Consider the following 22,443-nt stretch of genomic DNA (forward strand, 5'->3'; position numbering starts at 1 on the left):
AACGGACGGATGGACATGCTCAGATCGACTCAGAATTTCACCACGACCCAGAATATATATACTTTATGGAGTCTTAGAGCAATATTTCGATGTGTTACAAACGGAATGACAAAGTTAATATGCCCCCATCCAATGGTGGAGGGTATAAAAATATTTTTGAAAGCGATTTCATTTCAAATCGTTTCCTTTTCTAAGAAATGGGAAAAAATGAAAACATATGCCTTGAGTAATTGAAATTCCGGGATTTTTGGCAAATTTTGTGAAAGATTCGGGACACTTCCTGAAGACGAAATTCCGGGACAATCCAGGCGAATCCCGGTCATCTGGCAAGCCCACTCAGGAGGTGATTCTGAGTCGATCGGTATATATTTTATGAGGTCTAAAATCAATATTTCTGGTAGGCACATTTTTTGGCTGATCAAAGTTATTATACCCAGACCACTATGTGGTTTAGGGTATACAAATAGAATTAATCTTTCTTTATTGTAAAAATCTTTACTATTCGTCCGCTCGGAGGACCGAACCGCGGACCAAACACAACCAATCAACGGGGCAATGTAGCTCTTATTGCCATCAACGCGCAAATATGGCTATAGCCATCGATGCACAAGCCAAGACAATTGGGTGCACACAAGCAGTTGTTAAAAAAATTTATTTAAAGAAAACAATCCAAGCTACTAATTCCATCTTACAAACGATGTACCAAGTACAAAGTTTGGAAAAGGAAATACTGCAATTTTACATGTATTCCAAAAACTATCGCAAGATTTCGAAACGATGACCGGTATTATAATAGATTTTTACTAAGGAACCTCAAAATTTTTTTATTTAAGACATGAAGCCAGAAAAGAACATTACTTGATGTAAACGAATGGTCTTTGAATTTGGAATAAAAGGTATTTTTTTATTATAAAAGTAGAAGTTTTTTTGGTGGTAAAACTTAAATATAAAATAAATTGAATTATATTAATTAAATTTTGCTAAATTACTGTAAAATAAAAACATCTTAAATAAATTATGTTAGACGAAATAAAAATATAAAAAAATTAATAAAATTGCATAACATGCTTGTCCAGAAAAGAATTTCACAGAGCGAGGCTGCTGTTCGCTGTTGGAGGGGGAAGCTATTTATATTAAACTAAATACAATATAATAATCAAAATTAGAAGTAAATGTTAGCTGATAGCCTATGTATCTAATGCTAGACTTTTCTCTATTATTCTTATATTTACTATAAGTTTAATAAATAAATAAATAGAAGTAAATGTAAATAGTGCAAATTAAAGTAATTTTTGATAACATAAAAATTATTTGAAAATTTAAATTAAGTGTAAAGAAATAATAATACTCCTTACACGCTTGAGTGGTTGTAAGTCACTAATTTATTCTAAAAAATATTCATCCTTATATACTAAATCTTAAACTAGCTACAATCTAAATATTTTTAAAAAGTAAAGATAAGAACATGAACCCCTTAATAATATTTATGGCCACGCATGTGCACCATATTGCTGCGTTATCAGCTGCGGCCACACATGTATGTTAATGCGTTTTCATTTTATTATGTCATAAACCTTATCTATGCTAAATACACATATCGCAGATAGTGCATGTTTAGAAATCTAAACATTAAGTAATTAAAATAAATGTATATATATTTATGATTTACTTTAATTAAATTTGGTTTATTTTCGCGGATTTAATTTATTCAAATTAATTCAAATAAATTTAACTTGCTTTTCCATTAAATTTAATTCAGAAAACTACAATATATATTTTTTTAATTAAACACACTAAATTAACTTTAACTACATTAAATGAAAGTATGTGCACATACATACTTTATTCGTCTGTTTCTAAAGATGTTAACGAACACATTGTATTGGATCAAGCTTTTGACGTAATATGATTGTCTAATCAAGAGTAAAATTTTGCCATTTGAAAATGGACTTCAATCATATTACCCACAATTCCCAAAAGCTTCTAATCATAGGTGTTTATATTTCATACAACGTTTTTGTCTGTCATTGGGCGAATGGCAAGTGCTAACAACGAAACAAACACTCCAGTCCTGGACTATCTAATTTTAAAAACATCATTCACACATTGAACGCGATACCATGTAGGCCAATTGGCAAATGAAAAGCAGACAATCAGTTAGATCAAAAGAGCCATAATTTGATACGTAATTAGGGTAGATGAGGAATGATATCCACCCAGAATGATGGTAATAGGTACGTAATAATCCTTCCTTCAATACTAAATTCAAAAAATTTTAAAGAACTTTTGCTATGGTCGTCCTTTGATAAGCAAAAGAGGGTGGGATTCGGCGAATCCACAAATGAAGAAACTCCTCTAAAATCGAGAAAAACAAAAACGCGAGATGTGTCTGTCATTTCTAGTGGGCTATGTTTTCCATGAAAATTATAGCTGGCATCCGAATACCGAATGAGAACAATGTAGGAATGAATGAATGAATGATTTGTATGAAATTGATTGATGATGCAAATGATGATGATGGTGGCAATGGTAGTTGTTGTGGGTCGGTTGGCCAATGTGATTATGTAAAGTATGACGAGATGGCATAGCGATTGGATGGAATGATTGGAAAAGGGTGATCGAAAACATAATTTTGACACCATCAACAATACCATCTCAATAATGATTGATGGAGTACATAGACATAAGCAAATATGACAATAATATTGTAATATAGTGGGAGAGAGAGAGAAGAGAACGCGCAAGAGAGGTAACTTTTGAATACAGGCGGAGTAATATTACATTGTACTAGTCAGGGAAACTTAAAACACATTCCATTAATAGTTTTAAGTAGATGAAAAGATTTTAAATCTATTTGTTTATAAAAAATCGCAATTGCAAAATTTTGATTTTGTTATTTAATCAAAACCACAAAACCTTTAAATCTAAATCTTTGCACAAATATTCACTACCATAGGGAGCTTAAAAACAATACAGATTTAAGTAACCCCGCGCAAGGGTTTACTGGTTATGAGAAAATAAAAATCTTGTGATATGTGAATACGATTATTGGAACAGATGGTTCTTTGGTTCGACATTTCCGAAGATTAAGAATAAACTAAGAAAATAAGAGCATGCTTTTGTTCTCATTCGTCCAATTTTACACAAAATTGTAGCATTTATGATGCACCAGAGGGTTTATAAATAAATTAAAAGCTCAAAATTTCATGTTTGCACAAAAAATTGTAACCAACACCGCGAAAATGCAAAATGTTATTTTGATCAGCTGCACACAAAGTAAATTTCATTAAAACTCCGCCAACGAAAATTTTGCATTGATATAACGAAACATTTTCATTAACACAATGAAAATTTTCGTTAATAGTACGAAACGTTACGTTAATTAACAGAAAATTCGTTATAATAATGAATTTGTTTCGTCGGCTGACTTTTAACGACACATTTCGTTAATATAACGAAACTTTTTCTATTAGTGTGTGTCCTCTTTACGAACAACACAAAAGCAAATGCCGGAAAATTATTATTTGGAAATGACTCTGTACGAAAAAAAAACAAAACGATATACCAGAAAATAATCTTTGAAACTGACGCATTTTTTCCCGGGGAGAAATGAATCATCTATCTGTCAGCAATCGACAGGTTTAGATAAAGTTCAGCGTATGGCGTGCTTGTGTATCTCTGGCGCATTCAGTAAGACAGGAACAGATTCCCTTAATGTCATGTTGCATCTATTGCCTTCAGACATTTTGGCCAAACAGTCAGCTGCAACAACGACTGGGCGGTTGAGCGAGCTTTCGCTGTGGTCGGAAAAAATGTACGGCCACAGTTCGGTCATCAAAATAATGCCAAATGTGCCTAACGTAGTGGATTACACTCTGGCGAAACCACTTTTCGACAAAAAGTTTGAAACCCTAATTCCCAACAGTGAGGCGTGGTGTACGCAGACCCCGGGGAATAAAAGATATATAGATTTCTACACTGATGGCTCCAAATTGGATGGACAAGTGGGTTTCGGAGTATATTCCGAAGATCTGGAACTTCGAATAGCGAAAAGATTCACTAATCACTGTAGTGTTTTTCAGGCTGAAATATTAGCAATGAAAGAGGTGGCGAATTGGCTGAGAAGTAATGTTCCAAAAATTGTTGGCATTAATATATACTCAGACAGTCAACCTGCAATAAAATCCCTGGACTCTGTGTTCCTTTACTCGAAAACGGCCATCGAAACTCTCAACGAGATGGCTGAGCAGTACAATATTCACCTAATATGGGTGCCTGGCCATACAAACATACCGGGAAACTGTCAAGCAGATGAGTTAGCAAGGCTAGGAACTACCAAACATATTCCAGGGGAACTAGAATCTGTTGGTATGTCTCTGGCAACCTGCAAGCTCTTACTGCGTGAGAAGGCCGTCATGATGGCAAATTTTCGATGGGAGAATTGCAAGGGTTGTAAGGACACCAAACAAATATGGCCCCATTTAAACTTGAACCGCACACTAGATATGCTAGTGTTCTCAAGACGTCAGATATCACTTCTGATATCTGCTATAACGGGTCGCTGCCTGATAGGCGAATTTGCAAAAACTATTGGTGCGAAGTATAATGACACCTCTTGTGTGGGTGTCCCGCATTTTGTGTAAGGCGTAAGCAAATTTTAGGGGCATATAGCTTTAGATTACTGGCGGACCTGGAAAGGGTTAACATAAGCAGTCTATTAATATTTTTGGAACAATTTGGTTGGTTAAAACTAGAATTGCCCATATGTAATAGGTACTTTTAGTTGAATGTGGTATCACAATGGACTGAATAGTCTAAGTGAGCCTGAAAATTAATCGGGCTGCCACTTTAACCTAACCAAACCTAACCATCTATCTGATAAAGGGTGATACGGTCAAAATTTGGTCAATATAAACTTGACGTATTTCTTTCAATTTTGCATTTAAAAAACCTGAACGCCCCTCATTTTCAAGGTGTGTGTGTGTAGAATGTTGCTCCTATTTTGATTTTGGAATTCACTCTTCAGTTGTCAAAATGCCGTCCAAGCAAGAAGAGCAGCGTATCAAAATTTTGCTCGCGCATCGCGAAAATCCGAGCTACTCGCACGCAAAGCTGGCAAATTCGCTAAAAGTTGTCAAATCAACCGTTACAAATGTAATTAAAGTGTTTGGGGAACGTTTGTCGACAGCCAGGAAGTCTGGATCGGGGGGAAATCGAAAACCGGAAGCCGCTGAGACGACAAAGAGAGTTGCCGGTAGTTTCAAGCGAAACCCTAACCTCTCTCTCCGAGATGCCGCAAATAAGCTGGGTGTATCGTCTACAACCGTGCATCGAGCCAAAAAAAGAGCCGGACTATCGACTTATAAGAAGGTAGTGTCTCCAAATCGCGATGATAAACAAAATACGACGTCCAAAGCGCGATCCCCGAGGCTGTACACGACGATGCTGACGAAGTTTGACTGCGTGGTAATGGACGACGAAACCTACGTCAAAGCCGACTACAAACAGCTTCCGGGACAGGAGTTTTATACAGCAAAAGGAAGGGGAAAGGTAGCAGATATTTTCAAGCACATAAAACTGTCAAAGTTCGCAAAGAAATATCTGGTTTGGCAAGCCATCTGTACCCGTGGCTTGGAAAGCAGCATTTTCATAGCTTCCAGGACTGTCAACCAAGAAATTTACGTGAAAGAGTGTTTGAATAAACGTCTGCTGCCTTTCCTGTAGAAACACGGTTGTTCCGTACTGTTTTGACCGGATTTGGCATCTTGCCATTAGGGTAAAAAGGCCATGGAGTGGTACGCCGCCAACAACGTGCAGGTGGTTCCCAAGGACAAGAAACCTCCCAACACGCCAGAGCTCCGCCCAATTGAGAAATACTGGCCTATTGTCAAGCGGAACCTAAAGAAGACCAAAAAAAACTGCTAAGGACGAGCAGCAGTTCAAGGCAAACTGGCTTTCTGCGGCGAAGAAGGTGGACAAGGTGGCTGTACAAAATCTGATGGCAGGTGTCAAGCGTGAGGCCCGGCAATTCGGATTTGGAAAAGCGAAAGCCTAACTGAATATTTTTCCAGAATTTTTTACTAATTGAACTTGAAAAAGAAATTTAATTTGATTTTTAAAATAAACGATTTCACCGATTTACACGCGTTTTCCCTTGACCAAATTTTGACCGTATCACCCTTTACCCTGTTTCTGTATGTCGAACGAAAACCCAGTCGACTGAAAAGCAGTCACTCGAATTCGAATCAATTTGGGTTTCTCTATTTTTGAAAGTTCATATCGTTTTTATGAGAGTACATTGATTATCAAAAATGAGTATTTTAAAATTTTTGGCCTGAGAATTGATTCAAATTTAAAAATTGTTTTTACTTTTTTCTTGACACTTATTGTATATGTTCGTTTGGTACTCGACAACAAAATATGAAGTGACTTGCCTATCGACATAGAGAAACCCAAATATTTTTTTTCATTTGAAATACTCTCGTTTGACATACAGAAACAGGGTATGAGTCTATTGCTTATGATAGAAGTGGTAAAGGGCACAAAAATTATACCATGAGATTTTGATAATAATTTTTAAGCATATAATCATAATGATAAGACGCATTTAATTTGACGCAATGCTCATTGAAAACGATTTGAGATTTTTGGTCGATGAGAAAGAGCGAGGTGCAACCATCAACCGGCGACATAGGGGTGCTTGAGTTCTGGTGGCCTATCGAAGGTGTAAATTGTCAGCTGACATTTTTGTAAATCCTATAATTTGTTCACAAACTGTTTAATTTGGAATGGCTTCTCATCGGCGAAACAACTTCTTGCCTTATTCTTCAATGGCTTTCTGTTGTCGCGATACCTTAAAATTATGAGTTAGTTTTCTTCAAATGCGGCTTGAATTTCCATTTCAAATATGACCTTGACTTTGCGATACATATATATGGGAGCTATATCTAAATCTGAACCGATTTCGACGAAATTTTGCACATACAGTTAGTGCTATAGAAGATTACACTTAGCCAACTTTGGGTACGGTTGATAAATAAGGGTTTTAGGGCCAAATTTGGCAAAATCGGGCGATACATGTATATGGGAGCTATATTTAAATCTGAACCGATTTCGATGATATTTTGCACATATTGTCAGTGCCGTAAAAGATTAGGGTAAGCCAGGTTTCAGTAAGATCGCTTAATAAATAAGGTTTTTATGGCAAAATTTGTGAAAATCGGGCGATACATATATATGGGAGCTATATCTGAACTGATTTCCATGAAATTTCGCAGACTTAAAGGGTGATGAAAAAATTTACTATGTGAAAATTTGATGATGATCGGTTTGTAAAAAAGCGCAACGTGACTCCATTTGTCGAAATCGGGCGATACATATATATGGGAGCTATATCTAAATTTGATCCGATGTCTCAAATTCAATAGCGTTCTTCCTTATGCCCAAAAAACACCCTGTACCAAATTCCATCCAAATCGGTTAATAATTTCGACCGGAATCCTGCTCAGGAGGTGATTCTGAGTCGATCGGTATATATTTTATGGGGTCTAAAATCAATATTTCTGGTAGGCACATTTTTTGGCCGATCAAAGTTATTATACCCTGACCACTATGTGGTTTAGGGTATAAAGAGTATAATGTCCTTTCGTTATTTTTATGAAGATCCCTTTTGTAATTTTTGTATATTTTCCAACGTTTTTTTTTTTAATTTCCATTGCTTGAATATTTTGACTTACTCGTAGTACGTTCCGATTTCTTTTAAGAAAAAAATTGTGCCCATAATGCCAAAATGATAAATAAAACACATATCCACACATACGTAAAATGCTGCTCTCAAGGCGAAAACACATGCTGTTTTTTTTTCAAATGTCTATTCTCTTGATTCCGAATGTCTAAATATTCTCTTTACTCCGAATACTCATTCTAATATTCAAATTAAATAATAATATTCAATTAAAAAATTAATGCTTAAATAGACTTAAGCATATCAAATTTTTGGCCATATCATAAAACAGTTTTCCTAAACAACATACAAGCGGTTTCACGAAAATTGCTCTCTTTTGATGCTCTCGCTGTGTTATGTTGATATCTTTCGTCAACCCTCCCGGTTTCCATCTCTATTTCTTTCTCTATACTCTCTCTCTCTGAATAAAATATCACAACATATATGTTTACTCGAAATTTGTAAATTTTTATATGTTTACATTCACACATATTATTTTTATGAAACATTCATGCCCCAAACATAATATATTCTAACATATTAACATATGTATCCCAAACATTTAGTGTTAGTTTAGGAACATTATATGTTTGCAATTAAATATATTGTGTTTAAAAATTGTGCCCGAAACACATTTTGTTTATATCGGAACATATGAAAAACATGTTTTTTTAACAGTGCGTCTGTCTGTCTGTTGTAATCATGTAATCATGTCAGGTCAAGTTCGAAGATGGGCTATCTCGGTCCAGGTTTTGATATAGTCCCCATATACACCGATCTCCCGATTTGTAGATTTATCCAATTTGCCTCTAGAGGCTTATCATAGTTTTGTAATTTCAATAGCTTCTACTCAAATAACTTTTCTCCTATTACCTGATAAAAATGACATTGTTGTAAAAGTCATCGTTTACCGACACTATATGTGCACAGGTTCAACTATGGCAATTGCCATTTAAGGGTACTTCAAAGGTATCAAGCAAACAAATATACTTAGAATTGCTCTTTTCTATAAAAGTGTGCTGGTGTTGTATCACCTTATCATGACGATGCTAACTGCCAGTTCATTGCCATTCATGGCATCACATCTCTATTAAGCGGTAAAGTCAACAAAATAGCAATCAAAAGGATTTTTATGCGTTTCTATTCCCTTCCTTGCGCTCCGCTCCCCCCTCACCACTTTCGTACACTGGATGATAGTTAGGAAAGCAACTCCCTTCATGCATACATGCCGTGATGATGGGTTGGCCCAAGTACTATGCGTGTCTTCTTTAAAAAAAAAAGGATATTGAGAAAAAACTAAACGACGACATAACGACTCGATAATAAAGAGAAATTCGAAGTTAGTTGTTGTAAATTTTATAAGCTCCTTAAAGTTTCATACTGTGTGTGATCTACTTTTATTGCCATCCATATTAGTTGCCTTGCCCCCACCCTCGCTTTTTTTTGCATTTCCCCTCCTGGTATTCATATTTAAGTGTGGTCTATGCGAATTATTTATTGGAATGCTGTATTTGCATTGTATATGGCAGAGAGAGAGAGAGAGAGGGGGACGAGGCAAATAACTCCTAAGGGTAATGTACATTTTGGTTGCCCTTTTTCTTGCTCTCTTATTTGTAATTTCTGGTTTGGTATTTTATGCCAAAAGCTTTAGTACAAATAAATACCCACATAATTTCGAGGAGAATTATGTTTTTATAACTCTGAATAGTTCTTGTGATAGGGTGCGAGAATGATATTTATTCTTGATATATGAAGAGTTATTAGAATAAGGAAATGGAGTGGAACATTTTATGAAGGGGATTTAGAGTTGTTACGATTTCCTTGGAATTTCAAGTAAAGTAGATTGCTTTTTAAGAGAATACTAGAAAAAATTGCTAAAGTTGAAGGGGTTTATAGCAAATGATACCTTATACTATATTTTTTGGTAAAAAAATGTGAATAAGTAAATAATCCCGAATGTCCGTGCCGAGCAAGCGATAGATGGAATGTGGACTCAGACTCTAATAAAAAAATTAGATTCTTTGTCATTGATACAAAAATGGAGAACTTACTCGCCATGGATCGTATAAAAAACACGAAAATTAACATTTTCCAAGAAATTGAATTTTGTCAAAATTTTATTTTTATTTTATAGAAAATGTTGTCAAAATTTTATTTCAATTTTCAATTAATTATTATTCGAACTTTAGGGACAAATAAGATTGTGAAACTTGATGAACAGAGTCATTGAAAAGAAAACGCCGAGTTCAATCAAATCTATACACGCAAAAAAATAATTCATTCCTCCCAAACGAAATTTTAGACAAAGTTCGTTTCTCATTTGCTTTTCGTTGAAAGGAATTGTATTTGGAAGAAAAGTATATACTTTTTGTGATAAACGTTTATTCTTTTCCAAGATGTAAAAACAATTTCATAAAGACTAGCTCAAAAAAAAATTTTTTCTGGCTAATTGCATTTTCCTTCACATCTTTGTCACTTCCACGAAGTTTTTTAGTTCTTAGCACCTTTTTCTGTAATATATACAATGTAGAAGAAATTATACGATTTTATAAATTTTTAATTTTTTTACCTTTTGCCTGGACGGAGAATCGAACCGCGGACCATGCAATTTGTAAGCTGAGCTATGTAGCCGTTATTGTCATCAATAGACAATTACCCATATAAGTTATATTTATATAGCATAGCTTGCGGCGCCCACGAGCCGATTAAACAAAGTTTATTTAACAGAAAAATACATTTAGTTGGGCACCGTGGAGCAGTGGTTGCTACGTCCGACTTGCATACCAAGGGTCGTGGGTTCGATCCCTGCTTCGACCAAAGTTTTTTGTTTACATATATTCCAGATATGGTCGGAAGATTCCGAAAAAATGTTCAACATTACATTCTACTATATTAAATTTTTACTATGAACTGTAAAATGTGTCTTATTAAAAGCCTAAAGTCAGAAAAGAACAGTGTTTGATATAAATGATATGGACTGTTGGTTCAAAAATAACTTTTTTTATTAAAAAAATGAACATTTTGTAACAAACGAATTTTTTTGGTGATAAAACTGTATACTTTTCCAAGCAATTCAAAAAACTCTAACAAAAGAAAAACGTTTGCGGTGCACGTTTTGCAAACGTTTTTTTTTCTTTGCGTGCACCATCATAGAATGGTGACGGGGGTATAATAAGTTTGTCATTCCGTTTGTAACACATCGAAATATCGATTTCCGACTATATAAAGTATATATATTCTTGATCAGGGAGAAATTCTAAGACGATATAACGATGTCCGTCTGTCTGTCTGGCTATCTGTCTGTCTGTTGTAATCACGCTACAGTCTTCAATAATGAAGCAATCGTGCTGAAATTTTGCACAAACTCGTCTTTTGTCTGCAGGCAGGTCAAGTTCGAAGATGGGTTTCCAGGTTTTGATATAGTCCCCATATAAACCGACCTCCCGATTTGGGGTCTTTGGCTTATAGAAATCGTAGTTTTTATCCAATTTGCCTGAAATTTGAAATCTAGAGGTATGTTATGACAATAAATACGTGTGCCAAAAATGGACTACTATAATCCGCAGTTTTTATTCAATTTACCAGAAATTGGAAATCTAGAGGTATTTTAGAACCATGTGTGCCAAAAATTGTGAGCATCGGTCAATGTTTTGATATGTTCCCCATATAAACCGACCTGCCGATTTGGGGTCTTGGGCTTATAGAAACCATAGTTTTTATCCGATTTGTCTGAAATTGGAAATCTAGAGGTATTTTAGGACCATAAAGAGGTGTGCCGAAAATGGTGAGTATCGGTCCATATTTTGGTATAGCCCCCATATAGACCGATTTCCCGATTTTACTTCTTGGGCTTCTAGAATCCGAAGTTTTTATCCTATTTGCCTGAAATGGGAAATCTAGAGGTATTTTCGCGTCATAAAGAGGTGTGCCGAAAATGGTGAGTATCGGTCCATATTTTAGAATAGCTCCCATAAGAACGATCTCCCGATTTAACTCCTTGGGTTTCTAGAAACCGTAGTTTTTATCTGATTTGCCTGAAATTGTAAATATTCTGGTATTTTAGGCTCACAAAAACGTGTATCGGATTAAGTTTTTATCGGTCCATTTGGTAATGCCTCCATATAGACCGACTTCACTCAATGTAAAATTTCCAGATTTTACCTCTACAGATTTAAGATTTCAAATCAAGACGTTATTTTATAATTTTCTTGCACACTTACAAGAGATGTTAATGATTCCAATAAAACTCAAACAGAAATGGTTCTTATAAATCCAGAATCTGATATAGTCCTCATAGGTGAAATCTTTAAATTTATCATCGGGAAGTGTCCTCAAGCCCTCCTGAAATTTCAAAGGAAACCCTAATATTTGGTTCATGGTGGTGGGTATTTAAGATTCGGCCCGGGCGAACTTACTGCTGTATATACTTGTTTTTTGTCAAGATGCTGTCAAAATTTTGTAAATATTTTATTTCTAAAGAAAATTTTATTTCTATAGAAAATTCAAGTGCCTCTTAATTGGAGAGAAATGTTTTGCAAAATCTATCAAAACATCAAGAATTCTAACAATATATTAAACAGTAAAAAATCCACAATTTTTGATAGAATTCTACTAAGTGTGGCAGCCGTGCTCCTGAGACAATTTAAGAGTCCAATTGAATTGGAAATGTGACAACTACTGTTTGTTTAGTTAATCTTCTCCAATTTTCACTACGAAATATTTTGAAATTTTCCCTACACCTACATGCCCTAGTTATTTAATTTTTTCAATATTGTGCTTTTCACTTTAACTCCTAAATTTAAAGTTTTTTTCCCCCATTAGTCTTGTTCATTTAATATAGGGACCATCTAAATATCCGAAAGCGCTTACCACCAAAACTAATTAAAATACACAAATGCCACAAAACACGGACAGTGATGGTCAAAGGAAGCAGAAAACCCTCCATCAAGTGTAAAACTAAGCATTTGGTAAAATTTGAAAACTAACTGGCCAGAATAAAATATGAATTAGAACGGAAATGCATGTGGACATATAACCGCATAAAGCATCCACCAATCCACTGGGATGTCATAAATTTAGTAACATATTGTGGACTAGCCCTAATGACCATCAACCCGCATATTCGTCGCTCAATTTGTCCGTCTGTCTGCCGCCATTATTGCCAGCATATGTTACAGGGCCAGTGATGTGGACGCTATTGCTCATTCGTATAAATGGACAGACTGAATGACTGACTGGTCATATATGAAAATTCACATGTTGATGTTGCTCTTGGTTTTCGGTTTTAGAGAAGCAATTTTTTCCTTGCCCTTAATTTCATTTGTGGTTTGGTGTACAGTCGGCTTGCTTTGTAAACTTTGCACTTCGCACATTTTGGCACGAATGCATTTGTGTACACAAATTTGATAGTTCTAAATTGCGTAATAATGCACTTCACAATTATGAACTGTGCTCGCTTTTATTATATTGCGATGTAGCTGAAGTAACGTTCAGTTACGATGAATACATTCAAAAAAAAAAATTAGTGTGTTTTTGAAAGTTCTGAAAGAATTTAGATAGACCTTACTTACAGACAATACATTGAAAAATATTGTTCAAAACAAATATGCTTTGAACATGGCATTGAAAAATATTGTTGAAAACAAATATGCTTTGAAGATGGCATCTCTGAGGGGTTCTAATCACAACAAATGCATATGGAACAAATACATAGTTTTTATACCCTCCACCATAGGATGGGGTATATTAACTTTGTCATTCCGTTTGTAACACATCGAAATATTGCTCTAAGACCCCATAAAGTATATATATTCTGGGTCGTGGTGAAATTCTGAGTCGATCTGAGCATGTCCGTCCGTCCGCCTGTCCGTCCGTCCGCCCGTCCGTCCGTCCGCCCGTCCGTCTGTTGAAATCACGCTAACTTCCGAACGAAACAAGCTATCGACTTGAAACTTGGCACAAGTAGTTGTTATTGATGTAGGTCGGATGGTATTGCAAATGGGCCATATCGGACCACTTTTACGTATAGCCCCCATATAAACGGACCCCCAAATTTGGCTTGCGATTGCTCTAAGAGAAACAAATTTCATCCGATCCGGCTAAAATTTGGTACATGGTCTTAGTATATGGTCTTTAACAACCATGCAAAAATTGGTCCACATCGGTCCATAATTATATATAGCCCCCATATAAACCGATCCCCAGATTTAGAGGAGCAAAATTCATCCGATCCGGTTGAAATTTGTTAGTGTTAGTATATGGTCTCTAACAACCATGCAAAAATGGTCCATATCGGTCCATAATTATATGCGGATCCTCTAAGAGAAGCAAATTTCATCCGATCCGGCTGAAATTTGGTACATGGTGTTAGTATATAGTCTCTAAGAAAAATTGGTCCATATCAGTCCATAATTATATATAGACCCTATATAAACCTATTCCCAGATTTGAACTCCGGAGCCACTTGGACGAGCAAAATTCATCCGATCCGGTTGAAATTTGCAACGTGGTAACCATGCCAAAATTGGTCCATATTGGTCTATAGTTATATATAGCCGATCCCCAATCACACAAAAATTGCTCCATATCGGTTCATAATCATGCTAGCCACTCGAGCAAAAATAATCTAGCAAAATTTTATTTCTATAGAAAATTTTGTCGAAATTTTATTGCTATAGAAAATTTTGTCAAATTTTATTTCTATAGAAAATTTTGGCAAAATTTTATTTCTATAGAAAATGTTGTCAAAATTTTAATTCTGTAGAGAATGTTGTCAAAATTTTAAATCTTTTGAAAATTTTGTAAAAATTTTATTTCTATAGAAAATTTTGTCAAAATGTGATTTCTTTAGAAAATTTTGTTAAAATCGTATTTCTATAGAAAATTTTGTCCAAATTTTACTTCTATAGAAAATGTTGCCAACATTTTATTTCTATAGAAAATTTTGTCAAACTTAATTATATAGGTATTTAATGGGCCAAGTAATTCGATTGTGGATGACAGTCTTTCTTAGAAGTTTCTACGCTATCCATGGTAGAGGGTACATAAGATTCGGCCTGGCCGAACTTACGGCCATATATACTTGTTATATTTAGTTAATTACTTTCTCTTTCCACTTGTGATGATATGAGAAACGATCAAAATGAACTACCTATTCTAAGAAACACTTATGTGTGAGGGTGTTTTCAAAGGGTTACAACAAAAGAGCTAATGGACGTGCATGTGTGCTGCATTTTTACTTGGGATCTTTTATTAGGTGATAAGAGAGCTAGAATAATGATAACAGTTTAATTCATTTGGAACTCAACGAGAAAAGATTTATTTGGGATTTCAAATGGAGCTCACTGCAATTGTTGTCAATAACAATTAATTGTACAAATATTTTGCAATATATGACCCATGATCACGGTCTTCAAAAAATCTACAAAAAATGGTAGATTTATTCTGATCGGTGGATTGGTAAACGCGCGAAATAAATCGTTTCTTTCAAATGAAATTTTAGACAAACAAATACCGTTTAACATTTGCTTTTCGATGTATAGAAGTTTGTTTGGATGAAAATTATAGACTATTTGTGATAAAGGTGGCCAATTTGATAAAGATTAACGCAAAAAAAGATTTGTTTGGTAATTTCTGAATAATTTGCATCTTTTCTCACATATTTCTAATTTCCACTTGGTTTATCTACTTCTCAGTTCTGCTTTCTAAAATACAAATAATACAGAAAAAATTACTCGATTTTATAACAATCAATTTAGAAGGTCCGTTTCTTACAAACGATGTACCAAATACAACTTTTGGAAACGGAAACAATGTAATTTTACATATATCTCAACAATTTGTAACAAGATTTCGAGGGATGTTTGGTACGCTTCCACAAGTTTTTCTCTATAAATTGATCTAATTTTCACTTCTTTGAGGTGATTTAAAACACACACGTTTGTTTTACACAGTTTTTGCAGTAAATTCGAATTTTCTGTATTTTTCCGATATAAAGCAAAGCAAGAACACATAAAATAATAAAAAATTCAACAAAAAAATCTATTTCATGCGTTTCTCAGTCGATAATATTCAAAGCGTCTTTGCGTGGAGATAAAAGTAGAAAAGCCTAAAATTTTCTTTAAGTTTTAATTAATATTTTTATGAAATCAGAAATACTGAAATATCATCACATCTGAAGAGCTAGGTCGAAATCAATGCAGAGGATGCCTAAAAAGACTACTTCCGCCCTATCCAAAAAGTAGAGTTTCATTTCGTTTGCTGGGTAGTCGACTATTGAAATGCCGGCTACGTAATACGACGACACAATTTAATTTTCGCACGGAATCTCTTTGCAGGATTTTGTTTTGAAGGTTGATTAACTATCAGTGACATCTTGCCTAATGAACCACCAACGTATCAGAATCAGAGATGGTCCAAATGGTCATTTTTTTAGGTTATCGACAGTCAAAAAGTTGTAAACGTCGAAAATGTCATATATCAGTATAAAACGTAAAAAAGTAGTAAATGTCATAAACCCGCACGGCATTCTTAATTCAATTTTAAAGTAGGTTTTCAATATTCGAACATATTTATGAATTTCTAAAATTTCTAATATTAATATTTTGAATCTTTTCTCATAAGACATTTTTATTTTTTTATAAGGGAAACATACACTTGAAAAACATTTAAATTCAACTTGTTTTCAAATTGTTGAAACCGCGCCAGACATAACATAAGTTTTCATGATAGAGTGAAATATCAAACACCAAGTTTGCTGTTGTATGGTCTGGAAACCACTTTTCGACAAAAAGTTTGAAACTCTAATTCCCAACAGTGAGGCGTGGTGTATACAGACCCCGGGGAATAAAAGATATATAGATTTCTACACTGATGGCTCCAAATTGGATGGACAAGTGGGTTTCGGAGTATATTCTAAAGATCTAGAACTTCGAATAGCGAAAAGCCTACCTAATCACTGTAGTGTTTTTCAGGCTGAAATATTAGCAATAAGGGAGGTGGCGAATTGGCTGAGAAGTAATGTTCCAAAAAATGTTGGCATTAATATATACTCAGACAGTCAACCTGCAATAAAATCCTTGGACTCTGTGTTCCTTAACTCGAAAACAGCCATGGACTGCCGCAAATCTCTCAACGAGATGGGTGAGCAATACAATATTCACCTAATATGGGTGCCTGGCCATAGGAACCTACCGGAGAACTGCGAAGCAGATGAGTTAGCAAGGCTAGGAACTACCTTACATATTCCAGGGGAACTATAATCTGTTGGTATGTCTTTGGCTACCTGCAAGCTCTTACTGCGTGAGAAAGTTGTTATGATGGCAAATGTTCGATGGGAGAATTGCAGGGGTTGTAACGACACCAAGCAAATATGGCCCCATTTAAACTTGAACCGCACACTAGATATGTTAGTGTTCTCAAGACGTCAGATATCACTTCTGGTATCTGCTATAACGGGTCGCTGCCTGATAGGCGAATTTGCAAAAACTATTGGTGCGAAGTATAATGACTATTGTATAAGCTGTCATGATGCGGAGGAAAAGGAATCAATTAAACACCTCTTGTGTGAGTGTCCGGCATTTTGTGTAAGGCGTAAGCGAATTTTAGGAGCATACAGCTTTAGATTACTGGCGGACCTGGAAAACGTTAACTTAAGCAGTCTGCTAATATTTTGGGAACAATCTGGTTGGTTCAGCGAAGAAAAATAATCGAGAAGGTTCAGTGGTTAAAACTCGAAGTGCCCATATGTAATAGGTACTTTTAGTTGAATGTGGTATCACAATGGACTGAATAGTCTAAGTGAGCCTGAAACTTAATCGGGCTACCACTTTAAGCAAACCTAACCATGGTCTGGACAACAGATTAAGTCATTAATCAATACAAAAATCAAAAAAAAAATTATATTTGTCAAAAACTATTTAAGTATTAGGTTTACGACGTGTTAGACGTATAGTAAAATGCGTCGTAAATGTATGTCAAATACGTCGCAGTTTTCGACAGACCATCTCTGATCAGAATAAAAAAGAATTCTTTACTAAGTCTTACTATATTATTTGCCACTATAAAGACAACCAATGCACAATTGTTTGTTTTAGTTTCCACCTTTTCGCCACAGTCCTTTTGCACGAACCCTAGGCTATGGTGGCTTTCCCCACAATTTCTTCAATATTAACTTAATGCCAAACTTCCTGACCAATATAACTCCGAGATTTTTTCCCCCATCATCAAATGGAGTTAGAATTCCACCTAAGGAGATGGGTTTAAATGTCTGAATCTTACAGTCTTTCCTGTTCCTGGAACAGTGGAGTATATTGGCATATGAAATTTAAATCCTTCTTTTGGAAAGTAGAGCAAAATAATCTTTATAGCAACATTCCAACACCAGTACTTGTGGAGTTCTGAAACCAGTACCTGCTCACACGACTTTGAATGGTTGCTTTCCCCGGAGTGTATTTCGTTATTTTCGCTTCAAAGCTAAAAAACAAAACTTTTTTAAAGGTAAATTCAATAATGTTTAGACTTCAGCAGATGGGAGAAGTTTCGTTAAAAACAACACATGAGTCTCATGTATATTCAGAGATTTTCTACGCCGTAATCTTTACTTGTGTCTCTATACTCTCTCTCTCACACCTAAAAATATATATGTATGTTTACACGTAATTTCTAAGATAACATATTTTTGTATTCAAACCTATTATGTTTAAGATATCGATATCTCAAATATACTCTGTTCTAATATATGGCCATATATATGTTTGCACTTTAAACTAATGTGTTTAAAAATTGAGTCTAAAACATATATTTTTGACACCTAAGCATCTGTGTTCGTGCAAATTTTTTTGTCTGTGTATTGGTGACCATAAAGAGAATATGTGATAGTGTTAATTTATTCCACGATGAAACCTTTATGTCGGTAGTAATATGAATTTAGCCAAATCAACAACGTAGCTCCACCGGCAGCATATGTTAGGTTGTAGCGCAAACATTTAACACCACCTCTCAACCCGTCGTTGTTCATTAAAAACCACGTTTCTCATTCACACAACTACATACGCATAATTTTATGAAATTCGCATATAGTAATAGTTGGTATGCGGGACCAAGTTTACTAGGATACGTTTTAACGTGTAGGTGTGCGGGTGTGCGGGTGTGTGTGTTGAGCGCTGGTTTTTTTAATCATTTTCTCTTTTTTGGTTAGAACATGTTTGTTTTCCTGGTGGGTTTTTATAATATTTTCCCGATATAATTTCATTCTCGCACCCAGTTGTGCGGCCAACCGCAGTTCATTCAGTGCCAAAACCGCATTATCATGTTGCATTTAGTACTAATGTAATTAATTACTCCAAACTGGTTAAGTCATGCACAAGCATGCCGATAATATTGAGCGTTGTTGCAAAGAAGCATGGGGTGCGAAATTGTGGTTCCAGCAAAAATTCAGAATGACTAGATTGTTGATGGAAAGATTATAATTGATGGATTTTCAACAAAGTAACTTCATCTATGGAGGGTTGGAAGTTACTTTAATAGAGTGGTAAATAAATGTTTATGTATACGAGTATATGTGCTAGAGAAATTCCTTAAAGCAAGAATGGAAAAATTAAAGCGTGTCGATAAAAGTGAAAGTTTCTAAAATTTGTAACATCCATCATAATCTGGAACACAGAATAAAAGACAGTTGTCTAAGAACTATTTACTTAGATCTAAAAAACACTATCTGTACCACAGGGTAGTGGTTAAGGGTATAAAAATCAGAATTTTTAACCGGGTTGAATTCCATTCGTTCTCTTCCACGATCCATACAAAAATATTATCCTGAAGAGCTCACAACGATGAATAATGGACTTCAGAAGTCTAATATGATCATTCAGTTATGAATCCTCATGCCTCTTCACAAAAAGGACTAAAAATGCCCAATTGAACCGAGTTTTTTAGACAATCGAACCGAGTTGTTTAAGCAAGACGATGCCAGTGTCTGATAAAATATAGTATTTACGAGTAACCTTAGACAGAAAACTGGTTTGGAAGAGCTACATCAATAAGAGGACTGAGAAAACCTACAGATGTTAGTTAATGTGCCAAAGAGCGGTGGGCTCAAAATGAAGCTTGAATCCAAATGTAACGAACTGGATATACGACTATGAGAGAGTAATAAGGTCTATCCTGGCATACGTTGGGGCAATGAAGACCACTTCAACTAGGACCTTGATGACGATATTGCACTTAAGACCTATAGTGGTTCTGATCAAAAGCGAATCCGCTATTACTGTCAAGAGATTGAATATCTTCGAAGAATGGACAGAAACACGAATCATGACGAATCGGCAAAGGATAATTGGGGAGACTGTGGGTGTAATGGCGGATGCCGCAATAATCCACGATCGTATATATGAGGTGGCTATAACTGCCGAGTGTGACATTTTAACGCCAGTAAGATGGTCCTTCTATGTGGACATCGAGATCCTATTCTGAAGAGAGAAGTTCACCACTGTGGTATCACAATGGACTGAATAGTCTAAGTGAGCCTGATACATCGGGCTGCCACATAACCTAACCTAACCTAACCTATTCTGAAATAACGCGAGGTCACAAAACGTGAACATTTTCACAGATTACGGGAGGACAATGAAGGCAATAGCAGAATTTACAGTTCGATCGTGAAGCGTATTAGAATGCAAAAATGAGAAGAGGAAACGAAAAGGCAAATGAACTGACATTGAGAGCTAGGACACATAGGGAAGTGAACTTAGAGAACGCAAAGCCCATAGAGGCAACGCTGGCCGTGTTGGATAAATGGGCCCGGGAGACACATAAAGCGATGTGGATTAACGCAACGGTCTGTAGGACGAAGAAAAAGTCTGGAAATACTCAAAGATAGTAGGACGACAGTCAGAAGGGCCGAGGGAATAATGACCTAGCACCTAGAAATGAGAGCACATTTGTGCCGAATAGGAACAGCAGACAGAATAGGCCATTGTGATAAAGACATACACCAATAGAAAAAAAATATGTTCTAAAATCGTGAACAGACGGTAATGCAATGAAACGGAAAAGTTCACGAAAATGGAATGTTTTCGACCTTATAGAAAATTTTGTCAAAATTTTATTACTATAGAAGATTTTGTCAAAATTTTATTTCTATAGAAAATTTCGTCAAACTGAATTGTATATGTATTTAATCGGCTTTTTATACCCTCCATCATAGGATGGGGGTATATTAACTTTGTCATTCCGTTTGTAACACATCGAAATATTGCTCTAAGACCCCATAAAGTATATATATTCTGGGTCGTGGTGAAATTCTGAGTCGATCTAAGCATGTCCGTCCGTCCGTCTGTTGAAATCACGCTAACTTCCGAACGAAACAAGCTATCGACTTGAAACTTGGCACAAGTAGTTGTTATCGATGTAGGTCGGATGGTATTGAAAATGGGCCATATCGGTCCACTGTTACGTATAGCCCCCATATAAAGGGACCCTCAGATTTGGCTTGTGGAGCCTCTAACAGAAGCATATTTCATCCGATCCGGCTGAAATTTGGTATATGGTGTTGGTATATGGTCTCTAACAACCATGCAAAAATTGGTCCACATCGGTCCATAATTATATATAGTCCCCATATAAACCGATCCCCAGATTTGGCTTGCGTAGCCTCAAAGAGATGCAAATTTCATCCGATCCGGCGGAAATTTGGTACATGGTGTTGGTATATGGTCTCTAACAACCATGCAAAAATTGGTCCATATCGGTCCATAATTATATATAGCCCCCATATAAACCGATCCCCAGATTTGGCTTGTGGAGCCTCTAAGAGAAGCATATTTCATCCGATCCGGCTGAAATTTGGTACATGGTGTTGGTATATGGTCTCTAACAATCATGCAAAAATTGATCCACATCGGTCCATAATTATATATAGCCCCCATATAAACCGATCCCCAGATTTGGCTTGCGCAGCCTCAAAGAGAAGCAAATTTCTTCCGATCCAGCTGAAATTTGGTACATGATGTTGGTATATGGTCTCTAACAACCGTGCAAAAATTGGTCCACATCGGTCCATAATTATATATAGCGCCCATATAAACCGATCCCCAGAGTTGGGTTGCGGAGCCTCAAAGAGAAGCAAATTTCATCCGATCCAACTGAAATTTGGTACATGATATTGGTATATGGTCTCTAACAACCATGCAAAAATTGGTCCACATCGGTTCATAATTATATATAGCCCCCATATAAACCGATCCCCAGATTTGGCTTGCGAAGTCTCCAAGAGAAGCAAATTTCATCCAATCCGGTTGTAATTTGGAACATGGTGTTAGTATATGATCTTTAACAAACGTGCCAGAATTGGTCCATATAGGTCCATAATTATATATAGCCCCCATATAAAACATTCTCCAGATGTGACCTACGGAGCCTCTTGGAGGAGCAAAATTCATCCGATCCGGTTCAAATTAGGAACGTGGTGTTAGTATATGGTCGCTAACAACCATACCAAAATTGGTCCAATCACACAAAAATTGGTCTATATCGGTTCATAATAAAATTTTCATCATTGTCAATATTTTATTTCTATAGAAAATTTTGTTCAAATTTTATTCGGTTCATAATCATGGTTGCCACTCGAGCCAAAAATAATCTACCAAGATTTTATTTCTATAGAAAATTTTGTTAAAATTTTATTTCTGTAGAAATTTTTGTCAAAATTTTCTTTCTATAGAAAA

General features: G+C 35.6%; 1 protein-coding gene across 1 annotated transcript in view; it reads right to left on the reverse strand.

Moving 5' to 3' along the window:
• Nucleotides 1-22,443, reverse strand: part of Mmp2 (Matrix metalloproteinase 2) — a 60,171-nt gene that overhangs the window by 16,180 nt on the left and 21,548 nt on the right. The window lies entirely within an intron of this gene.

Source organism: Haematobia irritans, chromosome 5 (assembly GCF_050003625.1).
Source record: "Haematobia irritans isolate KBUSLIRL chromosome 5, ASM5000362v1, whole genome shotgun sequence".
Classification (NCBI taxonomy): domain Eukaryota; kingdom Metazoa; phylum Arthropoda; class Insecta; order Diptera; family Muscidae; genus Haematobia; species Haematobia irritans.